The following is an 11,004-nucleotide window of genomic DNA, read 5'->3' on the forward strand; positions in this document are numbered from 1 at the left end:
AAGTGTGTAAGGTCAGCACGGGAGCTTCATTAGGATATTCATGGCTAAAATTGCTCTCCTTATCACTTCTCTTAGAGTGTTCAGCCAAGCTCTGCACAGGTTGCAGACCTCCCTTGTGCCCCTGCTGGGGGTGGCAGCAGGGATAAAAACAGACCCAGAAATAAGTGGGGAGGCTGAAATCCTCTAGCAAGTAGCAGGGCAGAGGGAGTTTGTGTCATGCCAGCCTTGTTTCAGGCTGTGCTATTTTAGCTATTGAGAAAATCAAAACAAATTCTATTTGAGAAAGCAGAAGGACAAATCTGCAAAGATAAGGGAGCTAAGACACGCAGATGGCTGGGAGCAAGTTGTTTTGAAGAAAACTTAATTGCTAGACAGCAAAGATGGAAGAATGCAATGCCTCTGGGGCTTGGTTCAAATTTATCCCCTGGAATATTACTTCCAAAGAGGCAGTATTCTTCAGGAATCTGCAGCACTACCTAATAACTGACTGACTCCCACTTGTGTAGCTGTGCTATCGAACATACCAATGTCTCTGACCAGTGTTGCGTGAAGCAGCGACCTCTGCACATCTTTCCTTTTAGTATGTCGGTGGGTCTTCAGGAAGAGATAGCGTCCTTGGTCTAACCATCTCTCACATTTACCTGCTGCCTTTCTAAAGTTTCCTCTTACTGGGCTCTTCATTTAATCCATATTCTCCATCCATTGCAAAAATCCATTTTTTCTTTCCTCTGCTGTTTTCACCTCTATTTCTTCTACCAGCCACTGGTCCAAAGCCTAACTGTATAATTATTTTATAAAATAGGAGAAAATTTAGAGGTGGGGAAGAGAAAATGTTAACAGAGATATCAAAGTAAACAGGTACATGCCTATTTTAGAAAACTTAAAACTTAGGAATGTCAGAAAGCAGTCGTGCTGCAATATATGCCATACTAATGTACCTTTAGTACCTCTACCTATCATGTGGGAGGCATGCATCCTTTATGTTTGTTTGACTGGCAGGACACAAAATGGTGTTCTGTGATACTTCCCTTACTTGTTTTACCATTAATCACACACATTGACTTCTACTATACGGCACAAAATAGCGGAAAAACTCTATTTCAGTCCAAGTGCAAGGAGTGTAAGATACATAAACCATGCTCAAATTTTTCTTTACCATGTGAACAGACAACCCATTTCGTTTGTGGCAACTAGGAGTTCTAGTAAAGCCAGTTAAGGCTTTCAGCTTTGTATTTCAGAACGAATTGGGACTCCAGGGGTTACAGCCACTGCCTGTTAGGGATAACTGCAATGCCTATTTTGTGAGGATGTTTGAATACTGTTTTCCTCAAAGTAGAGAGTCATCAATAGCTTTCTATTCAAATTTTAAGAGAATGTTACAGACACTGTAGAGGCAATATAAGAAAACTTGTAGTTCTGAGAATACAAAGCCCATTAGTAGAGTTGAGAGGAATTACAAAACATACATGTAGAAAAACTGAACATCTGCTAAGGATGAGAAGGCTTTTTAAATGGAAAGTGGAATAATGATAACAGATGGCCAGCAGGACAATAAAAAAAAGTAAAAGTTAATTCCAAACATTGACTTACAAGATGCAATTCTAGTGTTCATTACATAATATTTTGGTCGGATTTATTTTTCAAGATTTTCTAAAAATTAATTATTGTATCTCTGCCACTGTCACGTCTTTCCCCCTTCCTTGCCATTTGCCTTTCTTCTAAAGCTTTATGTTTCAGTGGACCAAGCTTTGCCTATCTTTCAGTGAGATTTCACTGACTGTGGAACTTCTGGTAAAAAGTGATTAAAGCCTGCAGAATTTAGCTCAATGTGAAAGTAACCATGCAGAACTGTACTGGGTTTTCCTCTTCATTATGGTCATGATTTTTACAATCAAAGGCTCCAGATCTGTCTTCACCAAGATTATGGTTTGCTTGACGTTTCATTGCTGCTCAAAAATAGTCCCCATCCTTTCCCTCCCTTGTGCACTGTGCCAGCACAAGCTGAGGAACTGTCATGCACTAGGTCAGGGAACCAGAGCAGCTGGGAAATAATCCTTTTGGGAGAAATTGTCTTTCAGCTTGAATCTGCTTCTGATTTGCACTGTCACTCAGCTGCACGACTGATGCTGCTAGCTCAGCTGAGGGGATGGCAAAGGATGAGGAGGCTTACGGGCTACTTTTTCCTACAGCAGTATCCCCTTAAACGAATGTCCCATTAAAGCCTCAGGTGAAGCTACCAGAAGTTTGAATAGGAATAAGCAAATGGTTCAAGGCTGGCATGTCACTAGAGACAGGTCATAGGTAGAACTAATACGTCTCCATTCTAACCCAAACTGCATTTTTTGTCAGAGCCTAAACTTGGAAGCAATCTGTTTTCTTGACAACATTTAAAGTGACACATAATAGCAAAAAATCATTGTTCTTGAGAGATTTTTGACCTTGAAAATATTTGGGCTGAAGCTTTTGCAGTTTCTGTCATTTTTGCCATTTTTGTACTCAGACTGCTTTTGTCATTTAGCTTTGAATACAGCCAAATACTATCCGTGAATATTACCTCCTTACTATCTGAGCATTGCCTTCCCAACCTGAGAATCGGGGCAAGTTCTCTACATCTGACCTGTGAGGCAGACTGGATGAGTTGTTTATCATACAACAGGGTCCAGATTTATGAACTTTTAGTTTTTGATAGAACTGTTACTTTATCATGTCTAATTAACAAAGAAAAACTTTTAGAGACTCTGAAGCGTAATTTTTTTCCCTTAGTTCTTTGACTATAAAGATGTATTCTTACCATGTAATTCAGAGATCTCTGGTGATCAACAAGACATGGTGGAACATTGCAAAGCACTGCATACATCCATGATTTAAGTAAGCAGATAGATAAAAATTCTACTGTTAGGTCAAATTTTTTGATAGTTGTCTTTAGATGAAAAACACTCTGGTTTCACTCACACAAGATGGTCCCTAGATTTTTTCAGAGGGAATGTGGGCTTCTCTATTAAAAAAGCGTGGGCAATACTGCAATAAGCTGCTTGTATAATAAAAGATTTTTTGGGAACATATCTTTAGTTTAATGGCAATAGAGCTTACAACAGCTAAGGAACTGGCAACTCATGAAGTATTCTGTCTGTCTAGAGCTCAGCAAGAAAGACAGTTCTGAAATAGAAATCTTTTGATCTTAAAATGACAAGATCTGAATAGTAAAACCCCCTCTCATAAGAAACACAGGCTGTAATTATGGCACATCTATTATTTAAAATGTTCTTGAAAATTCACATAAAAGCTGTTCAAAACAAAGTAAAGCATTAGGTCAGGAACTGGTCTGTAATACTGGGAATATTTTTTTTAATAAATTTCTGCCTTCTTTTCTCAAACAAGTGTTTGCTTGCAGTAACTGCCATGCAATATATAAAACATTTGTTCCTAATGGGTTGATTCTTTCCCTGTAAAAATAGATTCTAATTTATTCTATTTTATTCTAAAGAAGACCCAGTGCACGTGCAAATAGTCTGATGAGGCTCAGGTCTTTCCCTTCCTATACAGTCCCCTCCCTGGACAGCTGAGCTGTATTTGTGCCTGATAGCTAGTAAATCTGGCAGAGCCACTGTTAACATGTTAGCCACAGCTATTATAAACAGAATTCTGCAATGTAACCGTCTCACAGCAGACATCAAATAACCTAGGAAAACAAGTGAGCTGGAGCTTAGTCATATTTGATAATTAATGTGTGATGGTTTCCAACCAAAATTAATTTAGTGATGGAGTAAAACATATGGAATAATGCTTAAGCTTACATCAAAGGCAAATATTGAATACATTAGGATACATTATCTCTACTCTTTCTGGAGTACATTATGTTCTATTAAGATGTGATGTTCTGAATTTCTGCCTGGGCTTCTCTGAGAATTTGTGTGATGGCTCACAAATGTGTTCCCCAGTGCCCTCCTCTCTAGCACTCTTCCAATTCAGCTATCACTTTTTGTTTCAGATGAAGCATTAACACTCATTATCTGTCAGTGGAATAAAAAAAAGAAAACAAAACAAAACCAAAAAGACCCAACAACACTTTTTTTTAGATGAAACAGCTTTCCTGGGTGACACTTCTGATGTTATCAGTAGGAAAAGCCTTCAAAGAAAATGGGTATCAAGCCTGAAACATTACATAATGCTGAGTTGAAAGACAAAGTGTTTTCTGGAATTTTAATTTTTTTTTAAGCAGCTGCCTTTAAGTGAACACAGCCATCACTGTTATAAAATATTCAAAGCCTCATACATATCAAACAGAGACACAGTTACTAGGGCAAACAATCTCACATATCCGTTAAACAAACACTTGGAATTTTTCCTGAGCCCACTCTAGGTCCTTACAGTGCCTCTAGTTTTAATTGATTTTTATGTGGTAGCCATTTGTTCTCTTTTTTATGGTAATATTCAACTTTGCAGGACCCTGCTAGCTTTGTGGGGGAGCGGGTCGGCATGCAGTCATGGGAGCCAGAGATTAAAAGACTTCTCCAGGTTAGGTCATTAGCCATTCCACTTGCTGTACCGTAGCTCATTTTACCATTCCTAATTGATCACTTCATTGATCAGACATTATGGAGATGGCTTAGTAACCTAAGCCTTAGCTTTGAAACGCAGTAGGGACTGCAGTTACCTGAAAGTCTTCAAGGGTGCCTGCAATTTTTAGACAGTCGGAGACTCAATTAATCAAAGATTCTGGTTAATGGAAAGGAGAGAGAAGAGCTGTTTCAGCTGGGTTCCCCAAAGCCAGAATTTTCAAGAGAGATCTGGAGAATGAACAGAAATGTGCCTATAAAATTTTCTGCGCAGAAATCTTGTGGCGTACCAGTGCATGTTTAGAGGAGACACAGAAGCCCCTGCCCTGAAGATAGGTTGGCATAACTGAGAACACAAAACACCTGCTGAGCCATCCCCAGCATTAGGGGTTGTTACACCCAGGAGTTTGAAACGGCTCACAAAAGGCTGCTCTGCTCTCTGTGATACTTTCCTCTGCTCACCACCATATTTTGTCTTAACATTTAACTGTCTGCCTTGCAAGATCTTGAAGGGGAGAGGGGCCTTTGGGGAATTTTGCTACATGGAAAGCTGAAGAGACCCGAGGTCTGAGATGGGCGCATGGCTGGAGCAGCCTGCCTAGTCAGTCCTCTCCCACATGCACCAGTCTGAGCTGAGGATTCAGTTATCACAATGTGCACATGTGCGTGCATGCTCACCTGTGTAGACACTGCCAGGATCCTCTGTTTTTTTCCTTCTGGAAACCTTTACAGAGCAACAGCTTCCAGGGCTGCAGACAGTCTCAAACTGACCACATGTAGTGGCTAACTGGGACTGAGGTAGTTACCAGGACTGAGGTAACACGCTGACAGGCTGCCCTGGTAGCTCCAGGAGTCCCTTAAATATGCCTCTCTTTCCAGTTTAGATAAACGTGCCATTAAAAACTAAGGCCTTTACTATTTTCTCTGATATTATATAGATCCTGCCAAATAATGTGTTCTTCTGTATTTGCTAATTATTGCCCTACTGCATGTTAATATACATCACGATATGGGTCATCTACTCTTGAAGACTGGTTTGCAGTGGTGTGCACATTGTGGAACACAGGATAAGACATTTCCCTTTGAAGGCAGTTTATAAATCTTATTGGGCTTCTTCATGATGAAAGGCACTATAGATATATAAGAGATCAAAGCTGTGTAAAGATCAGTGGTATTTGTTTGCATGAGGTTTCTCTTTCTGTTCCTTCTGAGGATTTTGAGCTTCAAAGTTTCAGCTTTAAAGAAACTCAAAAACCAAAAGAAAACCCTGGCAAAACCCACGATGTTACAGCTGGTTTGGGGTCAGGCCAGCCAAGGGCCACAGGATTCTGACATGGACTGAAAAGCTCTTCTCCAGCCTTCTTCTGTCTGCCAGCAAAAGCTGGTGCAGAGAAAATTTTTGGTCTGTCTTAATGACAGTGAGCCCAGAGCAGTAAGTTTTGGAGAGGAAGAATCCTGCTTAACGCCAAAGGGGGGAAAATAGCTTAACTCAAAACATAAGTGTTTCTGTTGTGACTTGTCAGTCTGCTAGCAAAATTAATTTGTGAGTATACAGTAGCAATTGGCCTAAAGGATCAGATTAATTTATTATACAGTTTGTGGCATGTATTTTAAGGTGTACTTTATTTTTCACATAAACGTTTAAATATTGAGAATGTCAATGTATGCTTCTGCAGATGCCTATAGGAACTGGGAATAGAAATCCAGTACATTCATTTAAAAGCACTGGCTGCAAGTAATACTGGTTTTGACTGCATTGTACTTTAGTATCAGATGAATGTTTAGCATACAGTAAGTCATCCCTGATATGCGAGCTTTTATTTTCCAACAGAATCACTGCAGAAAATTTGCTTTACTTCATAGTGTGTTCTCATAAATGACATCAAAATAAACCTATGACCCATAAAAGTAGCTTTCTATATTAGAGTGACACTATGGTCACACAGAACATACAGATATATTATATAATGCAGTAAGCCAGAATTAAAAAAAAAAAAAAAAGGCAGGTGACCCTGTATGCCCAATCTGAAAATCCTTTTCCTTTAAAGGGCTGTATTGTCTGGCTATCCATCAACAGTAAAGCTCTCACTGTGAGCATCCAAAATCCACACGTCTAAAACCACTTTTCTTTTTTTTTTTTTCATTCTTTTTAAAGAAAAAAAAGGATCTAAATGAAAGGAGAAGGAGAAGTGATAAAGAACTGCTATGGATCTATGTATGTCTCTGTAGAACAACAGAGTATGAAAGCGATGAGCCAGACCCAGATACATGAGAGAATCCCAGATTTTCTGCATATCATCTACACACTGCTCTTGAGATAAGTCATGCCAAATAATAAATAAGCTGTGTAGACACGCAGAGTAGAGAACAATAACCTGTCCAGTACAGTTTATCAATATAAAGTCATAGTTCAACAGCCAAGAGGAAGAATAGGAATCAGGAGTTGAGTTTAATCAGTTGCTATTGCTTGCAAGAGCTGCAGAGGCCTTACAGAAGAGACAAATGCAAATTAAGTGCAGTGGCACAGGATAAAAATAAATTCAGTCTAGAAGTGAAAATATTTTTTTCTTGGGGAGAATACAGGAATTGTTTCTGTACTGGAAGAATCCAACCAACCTTTAAAGTAAATGTTCCCATTCTGAGTTATTTACTCTAATTTTTTGTAAGGAAAAAATATATATGAAGAGCAAAGCAGAAAGCATAAAATTTGAAATAGGTCTTCATGTCCCAAAAGGTTGTCCTAGGGTGTATCCCACGCAGGAGGCATCGCTCTCCACTTTCCCCCTTTATGTTAATTGTTCTTGAACTTTACCCTTTCCTATCGTAAGAGAATAGCTTGACCATAAAATTGTCATATCAGCTTCTCAGTTTTTTTTCTCTTTCTCTCCGAAGTAATAACAAACATTAATTGAAAACATCTTCAGCAGGTGCTACTGAGGCAGATGGTGTTCCTGCGTGTTCCTCAACCCTACATATATAATAGAGTTTTGGTTTGGGGAACTTTCCTGTGATTGAGAAGACTGGGTTTCAAATTCCTACTGCCTGTCAGGTCACATGGCTTTTAAAACTGTCACCCCGGTTTAGTATCTTAGCCATTGGTAATTAAGTTAAATAGAAGAAAACATGTTTATCTGTTAAGTTTTGTCTAATGGCTATACAAACCTCTCTTGCTCTCTCTATGCATACATGCACATGAATGTGCATGCACACACACGCGCGTGCGCAGATATTCAGGTACTGGCCTTGCTTTCCACAAACAACTGGTTCAGCTTCACGAAGGGGATCCCACCAGCTTCAGGTTGTGCTGCAGCAGTCGGTGGCACCAGCTGCTCAAACTCTGGAGCAACAGTGACTACTGCACCTCCTCCCCTGGGTGAGGACAACATTATGCCGGCAGGTGAGTGCTGGCCAGCTAGAGAGAGGGCTACCAGTCATAGGGGAAGAATTGTGCCCATACCCAAATTGTTGATTGTCAACTATCTCCTCTCTGCTCTGCTGATGATCAGAACAGCACCTCAAACTGGAAGGAGAGCAGTTGTCAGGCTGATGAGTAACTGAACCAGTTCTCTTGAAGCTCCAATTAACAGCAAAACGTCTTTCATAGAAACAAGTGTTCAACCAAATAAAACTGATGATTTTTGGACATAGAGGATTAAAAATTTCTCTTATACTTTCTGCATAACAGTCTACAAAAGCAGATTTGTTCCCTTCCAGAATTTCAGGATTAGTCCCCAAATATGCTTGACTGAGGTCTCTGCAAATAGCTTTATTTAGATGTGAAAGGAGAAAGAACTTGTCTTGTTCACTCCATTTTAAGTTTCTAGTGCTCAGCACCCATGAAATGGATTGCTTATGTGGGGATAATGTCTTTTTTGTGCCTTCCAAAGTCTGTGATAAATGTCTTCCCAGTTAATAGGTTGATTAAAACTGTATATGCTCCAGAAGATAAATATGATTATTTATCATACTTGCCCAAGATAATGACAGTAACGAAGACAAGGTTGAAATTCTGTATGATTTCCTCTCTTCCACATCCAGGGACATTCAGCACACAATACGCAGATGGCGTGCCACATAAAGTATCGCATTAACTGTTAAACATTTTTTCTTCCCATTAACTAATTTAACAATATGTCCCTGCTATTAAAGAAACAGACAAATTACAGAAAACTTCTGTCAGCTTAATCTTGATTGCTAAAATAGGCCATTCGCCCAGATGGGATTGTTTTCTGGCCTATCAGGTTCGAAATGTCTAGAAATTCGGCAACCACCAGCCCAGGCTCTCGCAGTGTTGATTCAGCTCTTCATCCTTAATTGAGTTTCAGGCATGTAACTCTCTGGAGATTTTTGAATGCCAGCCTAAATATCGAAGGCTACTCTGCTCTCCGTGTGTGTTAGCTGACCTGAATTTTCTAAAACGATGAGCTCTTAGGAGCCTGGTTTAAGTCAGCAGATGCCATAGGTGACAAAACTCACAGCAAAAGCCCCTGAGACTTTTTTGCCAGAGTGGGCAGTGGACCAAATTAAACAAGCATTTCCAGTTGGTTTTCATTTGCCCCCTTCTACAGCAAAGACACTGTTCCTGACCTTGGGGCTGGCGGTACTGTAGAGGCTCCCACCATAAGCACAAGAATGGTGGAGCAGCCTGCCCACCACCACAGCCACTTGCCATGCTGATCTCTTTTTATCACCGTTTTCCTCTTTCTCTTTTTCCTTCTATGCAAAGTAGTAGTATGAAGGGAGCTCATGTATTATTAAGTATTAGACTACAGGCTACTTTTAGGAACATGCATGGCCTCCATTATTCCTATAACTAAATGTGACCAGAAAGTCGATGAAAAAGCAGGGTAAATGAAACACAGAGGCCCACTCAGTGACCTGAAGCAACTTGAAACTCACTGTGGCTGTGTTACATTACCCACTTGGAATAGCAGTGCTGCAAATATCCCCTTATTTTAGTGTAACACTTTGCACAAGAAAATTATCAACTTCCTCTTCCATGTTTTATTCTTATACTGCTTTGATGCAGAAAGAGCGTAAGCAATTTTTAAAATAAAAGAGAAAGCAAATAAGGAGCCACTGGACCCACCAACTTTTGTGCCATTTTCTACTTCTAGTTTTTAACTATTGAAACTTGATTTATTTCTTTTACATACACTGTCTGTTGTTGTTTATTAGCCTAATTTTATTTGCTCAGTTGCAATAACTGGATACACTACTGTGTCTAGCTGCTATTGGTGTACTGTGTACTATTTACTTTTCCCTCCTATTTGTTCAGGATTTTGTTGTGGTTTCCAGTAACTCTTTGCCAAGTATTTTCATAAAGAGAAAAAAATGAACCTTCATAAAACCAGCAGAACGTTCACCAAGTGAAGAGAGCTGCACACTGCAATAAAGAAAATCAAAGATCTCCCATGTTTTTCATGTGGCTTGAGACTTGATTTACTTTTACATTATGCACATATACATACATAAACCTTTATCTAGAGAAAACCCATTTCCAGCCAAAAAGCACAGTCTAAAGCTTGGAATAATAAGATGGTGTAAGAATTCCTCTCTCTGTGGAAGATGTTTTATGTTCAGCCTTATACGTCAACACAGATTTACTTGATCACTCTGTACTTGCCCTGTAAAGCGTGATTCTATTTTAAAAATTTCTGTCTGTGTATTTCGCTATGTTAAGAGCATCATCTGGTATAACTGGGCACCTCCAAATCTAATTAATCCTATCTGACAGAAGTTGGTTGTTTTTTTTTTATAGTACAGTTACACTGATCCAATGTCTAATTATTACCAGAAGGCACAACTCTCTTGTGCCAGGACCAGCACTTGTCTAACCCTCAGAGCTCTGAAGTGCTAGAAAACTACTCATTTTATTTCTGAGTTTCTCCTGAACTGTGTTCTTATGCAGTCACCATGCTGATGGGAGGTATGCAAGAGGTAGAGCAGCTCTTTCTAAAGGCAGCCAGCAGGAGGTGAGTTCAGCTGCCTTGCACAATTCCAGGTGCACCCATTCCTTTTAGCACAGTGCAGGTCACCCTCTGACCAGTCCCATCTTTCTCCATTGACTGTGCAGGGAACTGATTGGATGACTGATTTAGGCGAGTTATTTAATCCAGATAAAGAGAGATGACCTGAATCCCACCTCAGAAACTAAAGGTAAGCAACCTTAAGGATATCATGCGATTTGCATTTATTTACTTCAGTTTAGTACTTGACCAGTTTTAATGACGTGGTTACTTGTTAAACTTGGGAGCTCAGCACTAATATGCATAAGCATAGGCAATACAGGTATCACCATGCTCACAAACTAACAGGAATATGAAAATAGTACCATTTTTCATGTGCATATGATGGCAGTATTCACCACAATTTATTTAATATTGGATTACAAGCATCAAGCTACGGAAAGATGTCAACTATTACACTTGAATTGCTTTAAAGATAT

Source organism: Charadrius vociferus, unplaced genomic scaffold (genome assembly GCF_000708025.1).
Source record: "Charadrius vociferus isolate BGI_N301 unplaced genomic scaffold, ASM70802v2 scaffold176, whole genome shotgun sequence".
Lineage (NCBI taxonomy): Eukaryota > Metazoa > Chordata > Aves > Charadriiformes > Charadriidae > Charadrius > Charadrius vociferus.